Source organism: Manis javanica, chromosome 2 (assembly GCF_040802235.1).
Source record: "Manis javanica isolate MJ-LG chromosome 2, MJ_LKY, whole genome shotgun sequence".
Taxonomy (NCBI): Eukaryota; Metazoa; Chordata; class Mammalia; order Pholidota; family Manidae; genus Manis; species Manis javanica.
The window spans coordinates 133,026,142-133,046,125 of record NC_133157.1 but is presented as its reverse complement, the minus strand read 5'-3'; positions in this window follow the sequence as shown (position 1 = coordinate 133,046,125).

The window sequence follows — 19,984 nt, the reverse complement described above, 5'->3', positions numbered from 1 at the left end:
CTCTCGTCAGGTGAGAGGATGTGAAGGGGGCTCCCACAGAGCCAACTCCACATCATTCCCAGAAGTGGGGAAATGAGTGTTTACAGCAGGAGTGGAAATCTGAGGGTAGACCAGCTATCCCACCACAGGTGGGAGAATTTAGAAGCAAACCAGATTTTAACAGACTATAGGTGCTGACTGCTGAGGGATTGAAGCGGTTCCGGGTAAGGGCAGAGTTTGTAAGTACAAATCCAAGTTCTTGAGGTCAAAGCTGAGACCATCAGTTCAGCTTGAAAAACCAAATCTACTAAAATGATGCTTGTTCAAATGAAGGCTTAGGAAACCAAAGGTCATAGGGTTGGAACAGGTAAAACAGTATTGAAAATCCATGTTACTTGATCATATCATTTAAAAATCATGATGTTTTGATTCAAAGAGATAGTAGCAATTATTTTGACTTCAGATGTGATTTGTATTCAAATAGAAATTTCCCTGAAAAAGAGGGTTATTATGTCTGAGCACACACCCTGAATTAACGAAGGCATCACTTTCTGTGAGGAAGTGTCCCACCAGGTTCTTGCTGCTCAAAAGGAGCACATTTGATAAGAAGATAGATTCATCAGTTTAGAGGATCATGGTATTTTCCTTACTTTCTACTGCACAGTTTGGTTATGTTTTCACCCACTATGACTTTAATACTTTTCCAGTGTGAGAGCATAAAAGGTCAAATAGTGCTCAGTTTGTTAAAATAAAAAAAGCTAGAACATCAACTCTTCCCACCTGTTTATTGAAAAGAAAGTACATATAGAGATGAATTTAGAAAAGGCCTATGGAAAATGTCTGTGCAGTTAAAGAACTCGTAATTTTATTTGTGATTTGAAATCTTACACTGCTTCATGAGCGTTCTTCTCTGTGTTAGAGTAGTTTGAAGGCAAGGACAGCCATTTGCTCTCATTCATTCTTGATTTACGTATTTTGCCAATGAGGTTTAAGATTGCAGATCTGTGTTTTAAGTATGGAATAGTGGTCAACAAAATGGGCTCTGTTATAGAGATCATGGGGTGGGCCCTGATCCCAGCTGACTGGGGTCCGGAGAGAGGAGGAGATCAGGACACAGACCCACACCCAGGGATGACCAGGTGAGGATGCAGGAGGAGGCCGCGTCCCAGGAGGGAGGCTCAGGAGATCAGCCCTGCCCACACCTGGATCTTGGACTTCCAGGCCCCAGACTATGAAAATAGGTTTCTGTCATTTAAACCATGCATTCTGGGCTCTTTGTTATAGCAGCCCAATCAAACTAATACAAATTGTGTTCCCCAATGTATTTTTAAGTCCTAATGTCTGGCGTGCCAGAATGTGACTGTGTGAGAAATAGGGTCTTTCCAGAGGTAGAGTCAAAATGAGGGCATTAGTTGTGACCCAATCCAGTATGAGTGGTGTCTTTGTAAAAGAGGAAATTTGGGCACATACAGAGACAGACACACACAGAGGGAAGAGAATGTGAAGGCCCAGGGAGACACCTGGACCATGTGAAGACAAAGGTGGAGATGGAGGGATGCAGCCCCAAGCCCAGGAGCACTAGGAGCCCTGGGGAGCTGGAAGAAGCAGGAAGGACCTCCCCTGGAGCCTTTGGGGGTGCTTATCTCTCCTGTTACCAGTTTCACCCACACCTTCTGCTTAACCTTCCCTTGATACCAGCAATATTTCTTCCACCAGTGGCAAGCCACATGAAGGGTCATGGGAAAGAGGGCACATAGAGGAGTCTAACATTGGTTGTCCACATGTGGCCTCAGGAACACAGATCTTTTCTGGGCTTCAGGCTGTTGTTACTTCTCCTGGGATCATAACTCCTTGTCTTGTTATCATTCAGAATGAAAAGATTTGAGCCACAGGGCATATTTTATTGCTGTGCTGTGTTCTCTGTTTCCAGGATGAACCTTTGTGTCACCTTGGTTTCCTCTTACCATTGGTGTGCTCATGCTAATCTGCAAGGGGTACACATACAGTTCTGAGCTTTCTTCCTGAATATTTATGTGCATAGGCACAATTTGCATGTCTGCTCCAATTAAATGCATTTAAGTAACTATTGATAAAGTATTGACTATTGCAATTCAGTTACTGAATGAGGGACGTGTACTGAAGTACGCTGTAAGCTGTAAAGCACCCTGTGATAATTAGCTGCTGCTTCTGCTCTTTCTTCTATATAGAGTAAGTGGTCACATTCCATTATTACACTTGAGGTTATTCAAATGGAGAAAAGTTGGTGAAAAAACTAAGTTGAGAAATTATTAAGTTTGGATAAAATTACTTTTTCTCCAACCAGGCACATTTCTCTGGGTTCATTCTAGTTTTCGTCCTACATTGTAACCTACCTTCATGCTTTTTCGAATAGATGCACATACACCTGTTGACACACAGAAAAAAATTATAGTCAAAATACTCACTTGGACATCCCAGTACCATCTGCTCTTCTGGCATTGACCTGTATCTTCCAGGTCAGACTGTCTAGTCAGACTCTGGACACCTGAGTGGCAATTTTCCTCCTGTTGCAGCTTGTCCCAGTATAAGAATAACATAAAGACACACAGAGACCATTGTGGGCAGACATTTTATTTCTTAATTATTATACAGTTTCCTTGTGCCATCCCATTATTAACTGACTTAGGTCAGCCCATACTAGCAAGTCATGGGAGACATCTTAACTAAACAGTGTATATTAACAAGTTAATAAATAGACTTAAAAGCAACTAAAGTGTTCCTCTTTTAATCATGCCTTCATTTTTCTAACGGAAGCTCTACTTGCAGGCTTATAATTGCAATGAGTTGGCTTTAATTAATAGAATAAATTTTAATGTAATTAATGAGTTGAAATCTTACTGGCATTCTCAGGTGATTATGTACTTTGAGTTGTAAAGATGCAATTTGCATGTTATTAAAACAATCAGAAGGACTTCAGCATTAGAAGTAAGGTAGCATTTAATTTTAGCTCACTTAAATCATTTTGTTACCCAAAGCAAAGTGTAGATAATCACATGATTTCTTAAGAAGTTCTGGAGTGTGCAACCTGTCAGTTTTTCACTTGAACTTCATGAACGGAACCAGTAGACGCACTGGGTAAGACCATCTTGCTCTTCAGCTGTTTACAAAGCTCTGAGCTTATCTTTCTCTTTGCAAACTTGTCCTCATTCCCAAATTATCCTCCCAAGTTATTTTGTTTTTAAAAATCCTGGTATGGACATGTGTTATAGAAGACAAACATGAGCTGCTGTGGCACATTGCCTTGCTCAGAGGTGATCCTGCAAAGCAAAAGTGTGAAGCAGTTCTTCGCAGTGAGCAGAGGTATGAATAGTATCTCTGGTCCCAAACTTCTTGTGGGGGTTGAAGCCCATCTGCGGTGGGAATGTGTGTTGGCTCCAAGGTGGCAGTGAATGGTCTGGTTAGGTGGTCAGGGGCCTGGACAGTTTAAAAACTGTAAGACTGGAGGCAGTCAGTCTGGGAGGAAAAGTATATAGGTGGAACCACCAGAATGAGCACAAAATGTGGGAATGTTTCACCACTGCATGAATCCCAGCACATAGGGAGGCCTGGAACATGTATCCACACAGTGGGATCAGTAGACTCCCCATGGCCACCCCAAGTGCACACCTGGGCCATGATGAAGCAGCTGAGGCTGCAGCAATGGGGGCTACATGTGGCCCAGCTACGGGGGTCCTACACCCAAGGGTCACCTTACTACAAGAGAGGCTCAGGGAGAAACAAAGCTTGGACATTCATGGGTCCTGGGGACAGGAGGCCTGGCTTTCAGGGCCTCCTGGGGATGTGAGGTGGTTAGTAGGTAGAAGGGAGGGGGCTGGTTCCCAGGCCATAGCCTTTACTGTGTTCTGAAGGGAAGGAGAGGTGAGGTGAGCAGTCAGGCCTGGCCAGCCTGAATAATTCAGCAGCCTTGGGCTGAGGGGGTTCCTGGTTGCCCTGCCCCCAGCCTGGGATGCTGAAGGCAGAGGTATATTGTCTCCCAGGCACAGGGCAGACTGAGGAGGCATGCCCTGGGTTAGTTTGCAGGTCACAGGCATGCCCAGGCTGGGCTCTTTGCCTTCCCTGTGAACGGGCTGGCCCTGGGAGGGCAGTGTCCCCCACTGAAAGGTTCTTCAAGATGTCAAAGCATTGTAATACACAGAAAATAAAAAATGCACACAATACAGAATACCTCCTTCCCCCTTGCCTTGTGAACTGCATGGAGATGTGTGCCTCTCACTCCCTCGGCTTCTGTGGGCTGGACCCCACCTTCTGCATTCTGTGTGGCCTGCTGTTGGGGTTTGGCATTGGTCCCCGTGGGCCAAATGTTTCCTTCCTTATCCCTTGCATGCAGAGCTGTGAAATCCTGTACTAGCACTCTCCCCAGGGTCTCACACACTTGTGTTCAAGTTAGGCTTTTCTGATTGTCTTAGCAGCCTGGATTAGGCCTCAGTCACTCTGGACTTAGAAAAGCATTTATCCTCTTTAAATCACACTTAAATCCTATGCAGTCTAGATGTACATCAGGGAATACTGGTATGGTTGAACTAAAGGAAGTATAAATTAATGTTGTTTTTTAAAATTCAAATTCCATTTTTAAGTTGTGTTTTTACCATAATACAACATTTGTCATTTCATATTTTATGTATAGTAAATGCTACATATAATTTTTATAAATAATAATTACTAAGGCATATATCTTTCAAAAGAGATTTGTAGTATTTACTTTTTCATTGGCTTAGTATACAAAAATGTAACTTAAATTTTGCTAAAATCTCACCTTCTAAGCAGATGTACCCCTAAAGTTCTTGAGACTTTAAATAGATTAAAATACTCCCTTGGTTTATCATGTGTGCTTATCGGGTGAGGACAATCTCTCCTTTTTGTCTGATTGAAGTGGTCGGTGAATTCTTTAAGCTGGTTCTGCTACAGAGATCTGTGAACAATGAGGATGATTTTAGTCGATTTATCTGTAGATGAATACCTTTTTAGACTATATATATAGCATATTTTTAGAGCAGTGAGGTAATTTTCAAAAATCAATGCACAACCTACAAGTATTCCAGTGCCATTTGTCCCATGAGCAGCAATTTCCTTAAAGTGCAAACGGATTTTAATCTACTAGGCAATTTAGATTATTGACAGCTCTGTGAAATAACCAAATTTCAGTTCATAGCTCACAAAACAAGAAGCTTCCAGAGAGGGTCACAGGCAAGCACCCCCATTGTTAAGAGAGGCACAGAAGCGTCTAAGGCCCCATATGGCCTTTGGTGTATATTGTACTGTGGCTTTTAATTTAATAACCCCCACAATTTAAACTCAGGAACAGTATCTTCTGATTGGGGCATATCTCCTGCATGTGTAGTTGCATCACACCCCTCCAAGCCTATACGGCTCCACACCAGGCCCTGGGCCTGTAACAGATGCCTGCTCCCAGTTCTGATGGACCACACCCCCTGCCCGTCCTCTACTGAGCCATCACAGTAGAGACAGGAGCAGAGTGCCTATTGCTTACTGTTTCTGTTTTCCAAAAGTCTGGTAAAATGTAATAGGAAATAGAATTAAGTGCAAAGTGAAGTCTGATTGCCCGTGGATTTTGTAATCATTGAGAGAACTGTGGCAAAGGGGACCGTCTGTGAATTTACAGGTTTCTTACAAAGGGACTCACCTTAAACTCATGAATAAATATCACATGTATCCCACTTGGAAATGGGGCTCAGCCCACCTGAGCAGGTGCCTTCCCTGCGGAGCCTCCCACCGCCATCCCCATGAAATCACCTGTGGTCCCACAGCCACACGACAACGTTCAGTCATACTTAAATCATCCTTACTCTAACCACCACTGTTTTCCTTCTTTCTGTGTTCATGTATGTTCTATTCACATGGTAAATGACCACTTTCTCCACCTAACACATTTTTCTTTAAGGAATTTGGGAAATCTTCATTTCCCCACTTCCTTCCACGGCCAGCCCACCCCACTGGTCCCCACCAGAATGCAGGCCCCATGACGTGGGCATCCTGTGTGATCCATCCAGGAGCTAGAAGAGCACTTGGTGCACAGGAGAGGCCCAAGGAGTGCTTGTGAAACAAGAAAATGAGCCTTCTCACCACGGCTTGTAGTATCACATGCCTTTACGGGTGGCTGTTTAGTGGGATACTGAGTTCCTTGAAGACAGAAAGGCACCTCGTTCATCTTCATATCCTCAGTCCCTATGGGTGAGCCTGACACCCTTCTCAAAGGATGTATTGATGAATGAAGATTGAATTCAAGCCAATTCTATTGGAAAGTTATTGGCAAGTGCTTGTGGACTGTTGAAGCTGATCATACAGATGCAGTATAGGTGAAATTAGATCATCAGAAAAACAAAAAATTCAAAGAGCTACATTTTTCACTGTTGAGAATAAATTTTTTTTCCTGCAGTAGGTGTTTGCTACCCTCTAGGACATTCCCTGTGAATAGCTGTCAGCCATTCTCAGTCCTGTAGGGGTCCAACACGGTGATCACAGACAGCGGTCACTGCTTCTGTTGACACTGATGATGTTCTAACGTGTCAAACCAGTCATTTCAGGGAAGTTAATCCAACGTGGGATGAGGAGGTTAGCCGTGTGATGGGTAAAAAACAAGGGCATATTTACTAGAAAGAGCTGCCAACTCCCAAGCCAAAAACACCCCGCATTGGTGGACACCTAAAAACACGACGTGCTTTTAGTGAGTTAATGCTGAGAGAGCTGCTTCCTCCTGTCATGACGTGGGCAGGGTCCACACTCTGATGGAAGCAGAGCTGCTCTGTATCAGGCAGATGAGGGACACCCAGGGGATAGCAGAGCAATGAGTCTATAACAAAATTGGGTTGTTTTGTGTTCAGAGGACCTTTTCACTCACAGTAAAACTAAGCACATTTGCAGGGAAGAGTATACCAGATAAAAATGTGATGAAATAATTCAGGAATTCTTTCTCAAGCACCTACTATGTGTGATGCTCTGAAACTGTTGATTGTAGTGTAATTTACAACTAGTTATCCATTCATTGTCCTCTGCCTGTAAATTTGGGAACAGTTCAATCTGATAAGGTGAGGAGGGTAGCAGAGGCCCCCTCTAACCATAGATCCTGTAATCAGAGTGGAGCTTCTCTCTGGGCTGGAAAGTAATTGTTGGCAGGTGCACATCTCAGAACCAGTGCCAAAATGCATAAAATCAAGGAACTGCTATTTCCATTAGCACAACTTCCTCATGATTCTGACTGTCCAGTTTTGCTGAGTTACTATACAAAAGTAGATAATATGGACTTGTGTTGAATTGTGCTTCTGGATAATTCTATTGTCATATTAAACCTAAAAATACTGAATTATTATTTGCACATCTTGGACAAAGAGAAGAGAAGCCCATCATAGAACCTGGACCAAGGCAGGCCCTTACCAGCACATGCCGGGTCTCTGCCATATACCAGGGCTGTCACTGGTGGGCTGACATTGTGTCTGTGCATGGACACGTGCAGCTTACAGAATGCCAACCAACAGGGGCTCAGCCACCCCTACAACTTCACAACAGAGCAGAGCACACTCAAAAACATGAAAATATATTCAAACCTATGATTTAAGGAAAGTGAAGATCATGTTTACATTAAAAAGGTTTTTTTTCTATGCAAATTGCATTTTATAGTCCCCAAAGAAATTGAAGTTGGTTGAATATGAGTAGGCTCATATAAAAAATACCTCCATTCATTCCTTCAAAATGTTTATTAGAAATGACAGAAATGTGAGTAGGGTGCTGGACATGAAGAAATGGTTTATTATGAACTGTTGAGAAAGACTAGTGTATTTTTATTCTTGTTTTTTTATATTTTCCTTCTGAAACCTCTCTGTGTATGACACAGAATTTCATAAGTGAACCTGACTACTGAACATATCTTCAGAGGCAGGAGCCATCGGGATTGGTGGAAGGCTGCACTCAACTATCTGGATACCCTGAGCTGTCTTTTTGTTTGGTGGAAAGAGTTCACTCAGAGATCAGGGGTTGAGCCAGAAATCACTCAGACCACTTTTACTGTATCATTATCAGCAAAAGCATCTGTTGTTGTTCTATTATTGATGTGTCCAAATAACCCCCAAACTTACTGGTCTAAACAATGGCTCTTCATGTTCCCAGGTTCCTCTTCCATAAGGAATGATGGTGTTTTCATACCAGGCCTCAGCGGCCCCTTTCTGCCATGAAAGCTGGGGCGGGCATGTCCGGTTGGCTCTTCTTAAGTCTTACAAGCTCTGTCCCCTTTGTTTCAGTCTGCATTATCTCTGCTGGTCCATTTCTCTAAAATCATTGTGTCTGTTAGCACAGTGTAGCCATGCGGTCCATTCAATGGAAAAGCCAGGTCCACAGTGCTGACGGGCCTTCCGTGTCCTGGGCTTCCTGGAGCAGCTGAGGGGCATGGCCCATATCTGGCAGAGGCCTCAGAGACATGCCCTCGCATCTGGAAGGCCTTTTTTTCCTGGTGCATGTCTCCGAGCTAATGACCCTCTTGAGGTCGGAGTGGACTTACAGGCAACTGCATGGCTCTTGTCACCAGGGCAACGTGTTTCTCACAGCAGCAGGGGTTTGATCTCTGCTCCGAGGCCCTGACTGCCTCTGAGGAGAGACTGGGGATGAGATATAGTTTGATTTTCAGACCCAGCAAGTTGTGGCTCGTTTAGTTCTAAAAAATTCTGCCAGGAATTTGAAAAAATTGTTCTTTTCTCCTTGAACTCTTTGCTTTCGGCAGTGGGAAGTCTGACAGCAGCATCTCAACACGCTACCTGGCTTTCCCTTAGCCTGTTCCTGTCACCCCTGATGATAGCTGCCACCTTTCCAGCATTGTCACAGGGAACTGTGTTCCTCCAGTCCATGCTATTTTCAGTGCTTTTCCAAAACCCTCACTGTCCACCCCCTTGAGGCTCTTTGGGCTTCTATAACATTCCCATGTGGGTGTTGAGCTCTCACTAGTAGGTCCCAGCTTCTCCCTGTCACAGGTGCAAAGCCAGGACCATCTGCTTTAGGTTTTGGAGGGCTGGAATATATGGATTTTCTTCACCTAGATGTCTGGCACCTGGGTTGTGATGATTTGAAGACCACAGCTGTCAATAGAGTATCCACACAGGGCTCCTCTGCATGGTCCGCATACAGCATCATGGCCAGAAGGCATCCTGATTTCTTGGACACTGAGTTAGGCCTTGTAGGAGTGCTGTCCTGTGACCAAGGCAGAAACCCCATGGCCTCTGCAGCTCAGCCCAGAAGTCACATGGCATTGCTTCTGTTGCTTTCCTAGAGAGGGAAAAGTCACAGGCCTCCCAGACTCAGTGATATGGGCCCATCTGCTCTTCGTTGTAGAAGAAAATGAGGGGCAGAAGAAATATAGTCATCTTGTACACAGTGGCACAAGGCTACCATACCAGATTTACTGCTGTTATATATCCTTTGCCTCAAACTGGCAGCTCAACTAAGTGGAAGCCAGTGGGTCCTCTGAGGAGTCTTATGCAGAGGGGTTCCAGAACTGTCTTCAGTGTGGAAATGATTACTTCACTATCATAGTCTCTCTTTCTCTATTGTAGTAACACTTGCTATGAGACCCACCCTGTAAATACATTTGAGGGCACAGTGCAGTGTTTCTAATGCAGACATCGAGTTGCATAGCATCACTGTAGAGCTTATTCATTTGCACAACTGAAGATTTATACCCATGAAGGGCATCTCCCTTTCCCTCCCGGCCCCCAGCCCCTAGCAACAGTCATGCTACTCTGCTCTTAGGAGTTTGACTATTTTAGATGCCTTGTATAAATGGGGCCAGGCAGTGTGTGACCTTCTGTGACTGACTCATCTCGCTTAGAATAATATCCTCCTGGTTAATCCATGTTGTTACATGTGGTAGGATTTCCTCCTTTTTTTAGGGCTGAATAATAATCTCTTGTGTGTATTTGACACATTTTCTTTATCAATCCATGTGTCCATGGATTTAAGTTGTTACCACATCTTGAATATCATGTGAATAATGATGCAGTGGGCTTGGTAGTGCAAAGATCTCTTTGAGATCCTGATTCGATTCTTTTGGATTTACGCCCATAAGTGGGATTGCTGGATCATGTGATAGTTTATTTTTAATATTTTGAAGAATCTCCATACCTTTTTCTCTAGCAGCTGTACCATTTTGCATTATGATCAGCAATGCGCAAGGATTCCAATCACTCCCTTGTTGCCTTTGGGTTTTGTCTGTATTTCATTGGTGTGTTGGTGTTTCTCTGCGGGAGCAAAGCCTGGGGTTTCGTACTCTACCCACTTGCTGAAGTCAGTCCCTCTCCATCTGGGTCTTTTGTGATGGCTTTGGACCTTCCTTGCCTGGATGCAAGGAAAAGTCAATGTACTTGGAGACTTATTCTAGGTGTTTCCTTTAATCACCCACCTGAGGTATGTTTTACTGCTAGGATTATGTTTTCCAGATTAATTGGGTTATGTAAAAATATATTTATCTGCCAGGCTAAATATTGTTATTTGTTCTTGAAACAAAAGCAATAAAACCATATGGCTCAATGTTTCATAACTTGTTTCTTTTTAAATTGGCCCATCTTGAATAACATATGTGAGTATGTGATCTTCACCAAGTGAGAACTGGGAGGTAACACTTCTTATGGTGCCTTCACATATTGGTGTTTTCTGAATAGGAACAATTTATGTTGTCATATGTGTTTCTTTTGGTTTGAGAAATATTTCTCCTTAGAAAACTCATGATTAGTGTTCTGCTTCATTTTTTCTAGGAGCCCAATAAATGTGTTTTGAATGAACACATATGTGGTAGAAAATCAGTGACTATTATTCAAGTGTTTGGTACAAAAATTCACAAATACACATACATACAAACAATAATATGGTTTAAGAAAATTCCTAGGTATTCATTTGATATCAAGATCTCTAATTAGGAGTACAGTTTTATAAAATAAAAAATATGCAAAAACCATTTCAAAATTATAAATCAAAATTTCTTTCGCAGCATGCTTGCACTGGGAAGACTATAAATTCATCTAAAATAGCAGTAATTTAATTTTTTAATTAGTATTAATTTCTTTTACAATAACATTGGATTATATAATAATACTTGATTTGCACACATACTTTAACCACCTGGCCGCAAAAATCCTTTGAAGTATCAAAAACTTTATTTTTAAAGGCATAAGATGAGAACTACACTAGTAACAAAGAAGCTTGACATAAACAGGCTTTACAATCCATTTATGTTAAAAAACTACACAATTATATGTTATTTGTTTATATATATTAACATATGTAAGTATGAATGCATCACAAAGGCTAGATAAGGAAATATATCAAATAGCAGTGCTTATTTCTAGAGAATGGGGAGGGGGATCATGGGGTGAGGAAAAATTTCACATGTCTTTTGTGTTTTGATGTGTTTGGTTTTTCTCCAGTAAGAATGTATGCACATTATTTAAAGTCTTGCACTGATGTAAATGCATGCACATCTTTGGGACTATATCCACCATATGTAAGCTGTGTGGTGGTGCATGTGGCTTCAGGAGACAGAACAAATAGTCATTTCATGTTCTTGTGGCAGTGGCCATATCAAGCTTATTTACCTCACTGTGTCCTCCTGCAAGGAGGGGTAACTTAGTGTCTCCAGTGTTTCTAACTTTGTGTAATGTAATAGGATTATAAAATCGAGGTTATAAAGAGCCTAATTATCACAAATGGTGGGAATAGATTTGAGATTATTTAAATTGTAGCAGTGCTGTAGGATAGCCTGTCACAGTGGCTTTGCAGCATGCTGAGCAATGACCCTCCACAGGTGGGAGTTGCTGCCCGTTTGGGTCCTGCCACAGTGTGAGAGCACCGAGCCACCATTCTCAGCCCCCTCCACTCTCTCATGTGTCAGGTATTTGATTGAAAACTAGAGTCCTGCTTATTTAACCTGTGGATGACATTATGTTTAAGGGCTAGTGAACATTCTGGGTAGCAGAATAAGTATTCAAAAAGATTTAGCCAATCTGGTACAATGTGCTGAATGCAATTTATACTTAGTATTTTATAGAATAAATGTGATACAATGTTAGATATTTTAAAATATTTAAGTGGAATGGCATAATGAAAATGTTCAGAGAAGGTCTTTAAGTATCATAGGAGACTCCAAAACATCCAATGAACCCCCATACATCACACCAACAAGTGAGGTGTGTGGAAAGAGAAAGTGGATTCTAGGACAATGTTCTCCTACAGACTGTACTGTAAAATGTTGGTAGATTGTAGTTTGCGTGTTCTATGGAGGTAGGGTAATCTATAGTTAACACATATAAGCTTATATGAGGATAAGCTTTTCAAAATATATATATATTATGTTATAAAGGTTAAGTGTAATGCCTTGGCCAACTTAGCGAAATGAAAGCTCTTTACAATTAGGATTTCAACATTGAGTTAGTCATTCCTCTTGAGGTCCTTATCAGTCACAGGAGACTTCAACTGGATCAGTCAGTAATCTAAATAATATAAATACATAGAGGGGGGCATCATCACTTGGCTAATGGCTTCAAGGCTGGCAGCCTTGCAGCACATATACCACTGGTTCTAAGACTAGTTCACTGGAATCCTCTACGTTAAGCACACAAAACCACTGGATACCATTGGACATGTATAAAAATGCCCTTTTTCTATTTGTAGGAGTGCATTCATAGATCTTTGGAAAGATAAATATCACTATTCACCAAGTTCATCTTCTGAGAGTTCATGGTTTAAGCTTAAAACACGAGGTGAAGCTGCATGTTTCAATATTATTTTCTGCACCCTTAATTTTAAGTCATGTCTAAATGGGAAAAATAGGCTTCAGAGTTACACATGTAAATTGCATTTATCTCACATGGGAATGAAGCAAAAATCATCAAATCTCAGAGTATTTTCTCTCCATTCCAAAGGCAAGAAGAATCTTAATTGAGTTCCATTGTGTGTCTGATGTGAAACAAAGAATTAAAATTCTAAGGCTTTGGGATAAAACTACAAACAGTGTCAAAACACAACAAAACATTGTCAAAGCAAACCTATGGAGACAGTATTAAGATGTCAAAATTAAGTGATGTCATTGTAAATTACAGTAGCAGTTTTTGAAAACGAAGCATGCAGACCTCTATTTATATGAGTGTACACTGCCACTCATTTCAAACTAATTGTTCCTGCCAGATGTGTAGGAGGTGTGATAAATGTGCCAATGCTGGGAGAATATACATTCCAGAAATAGTTAGGCATTGTTAAAAGTGAGCTACAAAATTTCTGTCAGTTTTGATAGTTACTTGAAATGCACTTTATTCTTCAATATTATGTGCCCCTATTTTCTCTTAGTCTAGGCACACACGCTACACGTACATGTAACTAAAAATTATGAATACACTTGTCTTCACACTCTTAGATTGTTGCACACAGCCTGGAGCACAGTAGGAGATCAATAATGTATTGCTTATTAAATGAATAATTAAATAAACAAGGACAAGGGAATTATTTCATGACTTTAGAGCTAATAAGAATGTCAGAATTAAATTAGTATTAAAAGGAAATGGTCTGTTAATAAACAATTTAGTTCAATTTTCTTTATTATTTTATGCAGATTTCAACTGTCTTCTAACTCATCCTCATTAAAAATTATCTGCTCAATGTTTAAATGTATCTTCCGTAGAAAAATCACATTTCTCATATTCTTTCAGAAATTGTAAATTAGATCATGTTATATCATGACTTATAATAGAAATTTGTGAGCTGGAGATGTGCAAACACTAATGACCCTACTACTACTTAGGTGAATTTTTAATTCTGTTAATAATGCATTTAAGATAATAATTTTCTGGTATTGGGGTTTTTTGAGATAATTCATTGCTCTCAAAACTAAGTTATGGAAATATCTTACATTTTGATATGCCTGGTCATTGCCTCAGTTCTGATGTATCTATAACATATGCAGCAATTATAATACTTGTGATGATTGTACTTTCTTCAGCACTGAATATACATGCACAATTGTTATTAACATCCCTGTGTTATAACACACATATTACATACATTAGCATCTTGCATTGGTTTGGCACATTTGTTACAGTTGAAGAACAAATATCAACACATTATTAACTAAGTCTGTTGTTTACATCAGGGCTCATTCTGTGTGCCATCCATTCCACAGGCTAAGACAAATGCATGATGTCATTTGCACACCCAGTGTCGTACAGGCTAGTTCCATCATCCTGAACATGCCCTGTGCTCACTGTTCATCTCTAGCTGCTGATCTTTGAGACCCAGCAGTGAAATTACACAGTACCATTTTCACCAGATTAGATTCTAGGTGAGGAAGAACACTTAAATTTTTGAATCAGGTGTCCTGGGTTTGAATTTTTCCCCCTGTAATCCTGCCTGGAAAGTGAGCACCTGTTCCTTTGGTTCATTTTTCTCCTGTGCTCTGTCTGTCACAGTCAGCTAAGGAGGACAGTCTGGCTCTGTCAGCTTTCCTGTGGGACGTCCTCAACTGGTCCAGATCTGTAGGTTCTTTGCTGTCTTCCCCCTGACCACAGTGAGTGTTGCCAGCAGTGGTGGCCCTGCTCCAGCCTCCACGAACTTTCTCTCACAGCTGTTACTGAATCTGCCAGCAGTCTCTTTCCCCTTTAGGACTCTACCAGGGCCTGCTCCCAAAGCCACATGCATGTGACATGGTTGCAATGCTTGTTACCAAGCTAACCATGCTGGCAGCCATTGATCAGAGATGCAGAACTAGCACAGTGTTAGGAAGTAAGGAATTTATTATAACAATTAAAGTTACCCCTTTGTGGAGGGCTTGGGGAAATACAGTCTTAAAATGGCAATACTGGGTCAGAGAAGAATCATTAACCAGCTGTCCTGAAGCATGCACATGGGTGGGTGGACAAATCAGAGCTTACTGGAAAGTCTGGGAAGCCAGGTCAGGACTGGGTGAAGCAGGTAGAGAAAACCATGGAATCTGCAATTGTCAGTGGGTATGGCAGTCCAGAAAACTGCCCAGAGTGGGCAGGTCCAGGACAAACCAGAGCTCTGTCTCTTACTAAATCTCATGACGGTAACTCCCAGGGCAGAATGCCTGCACAGCTGCCTTCTAGATCTCACACAGAGCTCTGTTTGGCTATTCCTAAACCAGAATCAAAGAGGGAAAGGGATTCTAGAAAACAGTGTGTTACAAAATCATTACACAACTATACAATTTAACAATATATATTGAAATCTTAAAAGTGCGCATGCTCAACTACTCACTAGAGTCTAGATTAGAAATTCATCCTAAAGAAATAATACACGGAGACATATTCATGGCCAATCATCTTGTAATTTACTATAGAGCAAAACTGGAAGCAATCTTTTGTCTAAGAACTGTAGATTGGTTTAATTTTGGTAGTTGCAAATTATAAGATGGGAGAATATAGATTATTTTTGATAAAATATCAATTTTACATATTTAAAGAAATATAGAATAATATGCATCAAACCATTACCTGAGCAGAGGAATAATAAATTTATACTATTTTCTTCTATGATACCTCTTTTTCTTTTTCCTTTATAGTTATGTATTACATTCATACAATAAAATTTTGACAGACTACTCTAAAGTATAAACAAGAATGAATTCAAGATTAAAGCATTTACTGATGTATATAAAATTTTCTTGTAATGCTCAGTATTACCTGAAATAAATATCTTACAATGTTAATTTAACAAAACTTGATATCTCACTTCTGTTCATATTTACTCAAACATAGGTATTACTAAATAATGGTACGACTATTCAATGTCGTTGTTCACCACAATGTCTATAGTCTGTGAAGTACACTCCAGAGTAGAATATGAGCAGCCCATATATCTTATAGGGTTGGTGATTGTTAGAAAACCTATATTAACTTTATTTGCAATCTTGCCATTTGTCAGGAAAATATATATGATCAAATATCAGTGTATCAGTCTGAAAACACATAAATGGCACACATGTTTAAGCTGGATAAAGCAGGTTTTAGATAGTAAATTTGTTTTAAGTAAATTTGAATGAGTGATTTTTCAAGAATCAAATACAGTATCAATCACAAAGGAGACTTTGCTGATAAGGTAAAGAGTTGATTTATTTATTGAATATTTTAAAGGGGCACATGGAAGAATTTAGGCCATTATGTACTGCTTTGTAGAAAGATATGAACATTAAAAAATACACTTAAAATTGCTAGTTGATAAACCTGATCATAGATGAACACTGGCAGTGATATTAAAAAATACAAAGCAAAAAGCTGTGGAAATGAGCATCTGCAGAGGTAATTCCATTTTATTCCATTTGCTTAATGAATTTTTGTTGTTATTAAACTAACAGATTGTAGATAGATTTAGGCTCAGTGTTATTACATAACAGAGCATAGCATGCTGTGTGAATGATGGAAACCAGAGTCTCATAGCTGGATCTGGTAAGACATAACCAATGTTAGAAAAATAAGAAAAAAAACTCAGTTATATCCTTATCAAAAGGGCATTTTAGTTTCTGAAAAACACAGCTGTTATCAAAATATATTACTTTCCTAATGATATATCTTAATTTTTAGTAAATTGAAGTGAGTATTTGTTATTGCATCAAAATAGCTACATTGCCTGAAGTTTCTACTTTAGCTTTGTTTTAAAGTAATAGACTTTATTTTTTAGAGAAATTTGAGATTTACAGAAAACTTGAGCAGAAAGTACAGACTGTTCCCCATAGCCCTCCCCTACAGACAATGTAGCCTCCCCACTGTTAAAATCCCACATTGGAGGGGTGTTGGTTACAGTTTATGGGCCTGCACTGATACATCATCATCACTCAGAGTCCATAGTTCTCCCTAGGCGTCATTCTTGGTGGTGTACATTCTATGGGTTTGGACATGTGCACAAAGGCATGTATCTACCATCACAGTGTCACACAGAGTTGTGTTTCACTGGCCTAAAATCCTCTGTGCTCCCCCTGTTGAGATGCTTCCTCCCCCATGACCCCTGACCACTGATCTGCTTACTGTCTCCATAGCTGTGCCTTTTCCAGAATGTCATAGAGTTGGAACCAGGAAGTAGTGCCTTTTCAGATTGGCTTCTTTCATTCAGTGATATGTATTTAAGGTTCCTCTGTCTTTTCATGGCTTGCTAGCTCATTTCATTTTAGAGCTGAACAATACCTCATTGTCTAGATGGAGCACAGTTTACTTATCCCTCACCTACTGAAGGTCTTCTTGGTTGCTTTCAAGTTTTGTCAACTGTGAATAAATCTGTTCTAAACCTCTGTGTGCAGGTTTTTGTATGGACATAAGTTTTCAACGCTTTGGATAAAAGCCCAGGGTCACATCGCTGGATCGTATGGTAGAAGTGTGTTTAGTTTTATAAGAAATGACCAAACTGAGTTCTAAACTGGCTGCACCATTCTTCGTTCCCACACAATCTGTCAGTGTTTGGGATTTTGGCCAATCTGTATAGTAGTATCTTGTTTTAACATGAATTTCCCTCATGATGTATGATGTGAAATATCTTTTCATATGCTTATTTTCCATCTGCATATCTTTGGCTAGATGTCTGTTAAGGTCTTTGGCCCATTTTTTAAAATCTGGTTGTTCATGTTCTTATTGTTAATTTTAAGAGTACTTTGTACATTTTGAATAATAGCCCTTTACCAGGTGTCATTCCATTTGCAAGAATGTCTTTTGCAAGTAATTTCTTGCAGTCTGTGGCTTGTCCTCCCATTTTCTTGACAGTGTCCTCACAGCAAAAGCTTTTAATTTCAGTGAAGTCCAGCTCATCAATTTCTAAAATAATTTTATAGATCATGTCTTTGGTGTTGTATTTAAAAAGTATTTGCATATGCATAAGGTCATTTAGGTTTTCTCCTTGGTTATCTTCTAGAACTTTTATAGCTTAGCATTTAGGTCTGAAATCCATTTAATTTTTGTGAGGGGTGCAAGGTCTGTGTCAAGATTCAGTTTTTTACATGTAGATGTCTAGTTGTTCCAGCACCATTTGTTGAAAAACTGTCTTTGCTTCATTGAATTATCTTCACTCTTTCATCAAAGATCAGTTGACTACATTTGTGTGGGTCTATTTCTTGGCTTTATGTTCTGATCCATTGATCGATGTGTCTGTTCTTTCACCAATACCACACTGTCTTGATTGCTGCAGCTTTATAGTAAGTCTTGAAGTTGGGTGATGTCAGCCCTCCAACTTAGTTCTCCTCATTATTATGTTGTCTTTTCTGGGTCTTTTGACTCTCCACATAAACTTTAGAATACTTTTAAGTATTCACAAAGTAATTTCCTGAGGTTTTAATTGGGAATGCATTGACTCTATAGAGCCACAGTGGGAGAAACTAGTTCTTCCTACCCATTAATGAGGAATATCTATTTATTTAGTTTCTGTTTTTTTTTGTCATCAGAATTTTTAGGTTTCCTCATAGGCACATATTTTGTTAGATTTATACCTCAATATTTCATTCTTTTGGTGCTAATATAAATGCTATTGCATTCTTGATTTCAAATTCCAAATATTCAATGCTGGTATATAGGAAAGCAATTGATGTCTACACATTAACCATATATTCTGAAACATTGCAATAATTGCTTATTAGTTCCAGGATTATTTAATTAATTCTTTGTTATTTTCTACATATATAGTCATGTCATCTGTGGGCAAAGTTTTAGCTCTTCCTTCTGAATCTGTGTTTTATTTCCATGTTTCTCACTGCATTGTCTAAGATTTCCATTACAGTGTTGAACATTAGTTGTAAGAAGGGGACAGATTTGCCTTTGCTCCTGATCTCAGTGGAAAAGCATCGAGTTTCTTACTATTCAGCATGAATTAGCTGTGGGCTTTTGTAGCTGTTCTTTATCAAGTTGAAGAAATTCCCTTCTATTCCTAGCTTGCTAAGAGTTTTTATTACAAATGGACCAATTTAGTGAGCACAGATATTTCTGGCACATGTGAGTACAACAAGACTAATAAATAATAAGAGAGCAGGGGGAACTATAGAGTTAGACAAATGCATCATGATTTATTTCCTTTGGGCTGGGGGTCTACACAAAACCAGAAATAGCAAGGAAGGGTGTGAGGCTGTCTATACAGTTTGATTTTCATTTGACGTGACAGTATTGGCAATGATGATGACAGTAATAATGGTGTGGAGATGATGCTGGTGCTGATGGTGATGATGGTGATGGTGATGAAGATGATGATGGATGGCAAAGGTAGAGATCCTAAAGAAGAAGAGACATGCACCGTAACTACCCAGCAGGAAATACTGAAGGATAATTTTGACAATTTTCATTTTGCTTCATGTTATGATTTGGTTTCTAGGAGGTTTGGTCACTGTAATAGATTTGCTGGGAAAATAACTCATGTGGGATAAAATTATCTCCCATCCTATACAACTGATAATAATAATCCCTTGATTATTATTTTTAGGATGCTGTTCCATACTGTTACATTTAGAAAATAACTCCAAGCAAAATCAAGTATTTTATGAAAGTCAAAATGGTATCATGAGTCTTAACATTCCTAAAAAAAGTATTCAAGTCTTAAATTGAAGAGAGATTGAGGAGAGAGAAAACAGTGGAGGTGTGAGCTTTGTCATATTGTGCAAAAAGTACATGGCTTCAGGTGCATCGGCTTATTTGGGTTGTGGCTTCCTTCTTCAAAGGCTAAAGCACCTTTATCATTAACATGCTGCATGTGCCTCATGCTTGACTTTTACATTATTGCTCCAGCTATTACCATGCATGCATTATTTATGTGGTTGGCTATCATGGAAAAAAGGCAAGCAATTTACTTGTCAAAACACATTAGAATGCATGACTTTAAATCAGAGTCGTGTGGGTTGGTAAAAAGCTATAATAAATGCACCTTGGCTAATATGTTAGTGCCATGCAGTTTGAGAAGGCCACTGTATTGACTGAGAAACCAATAACTATCTCTAGGACTCTTGGAG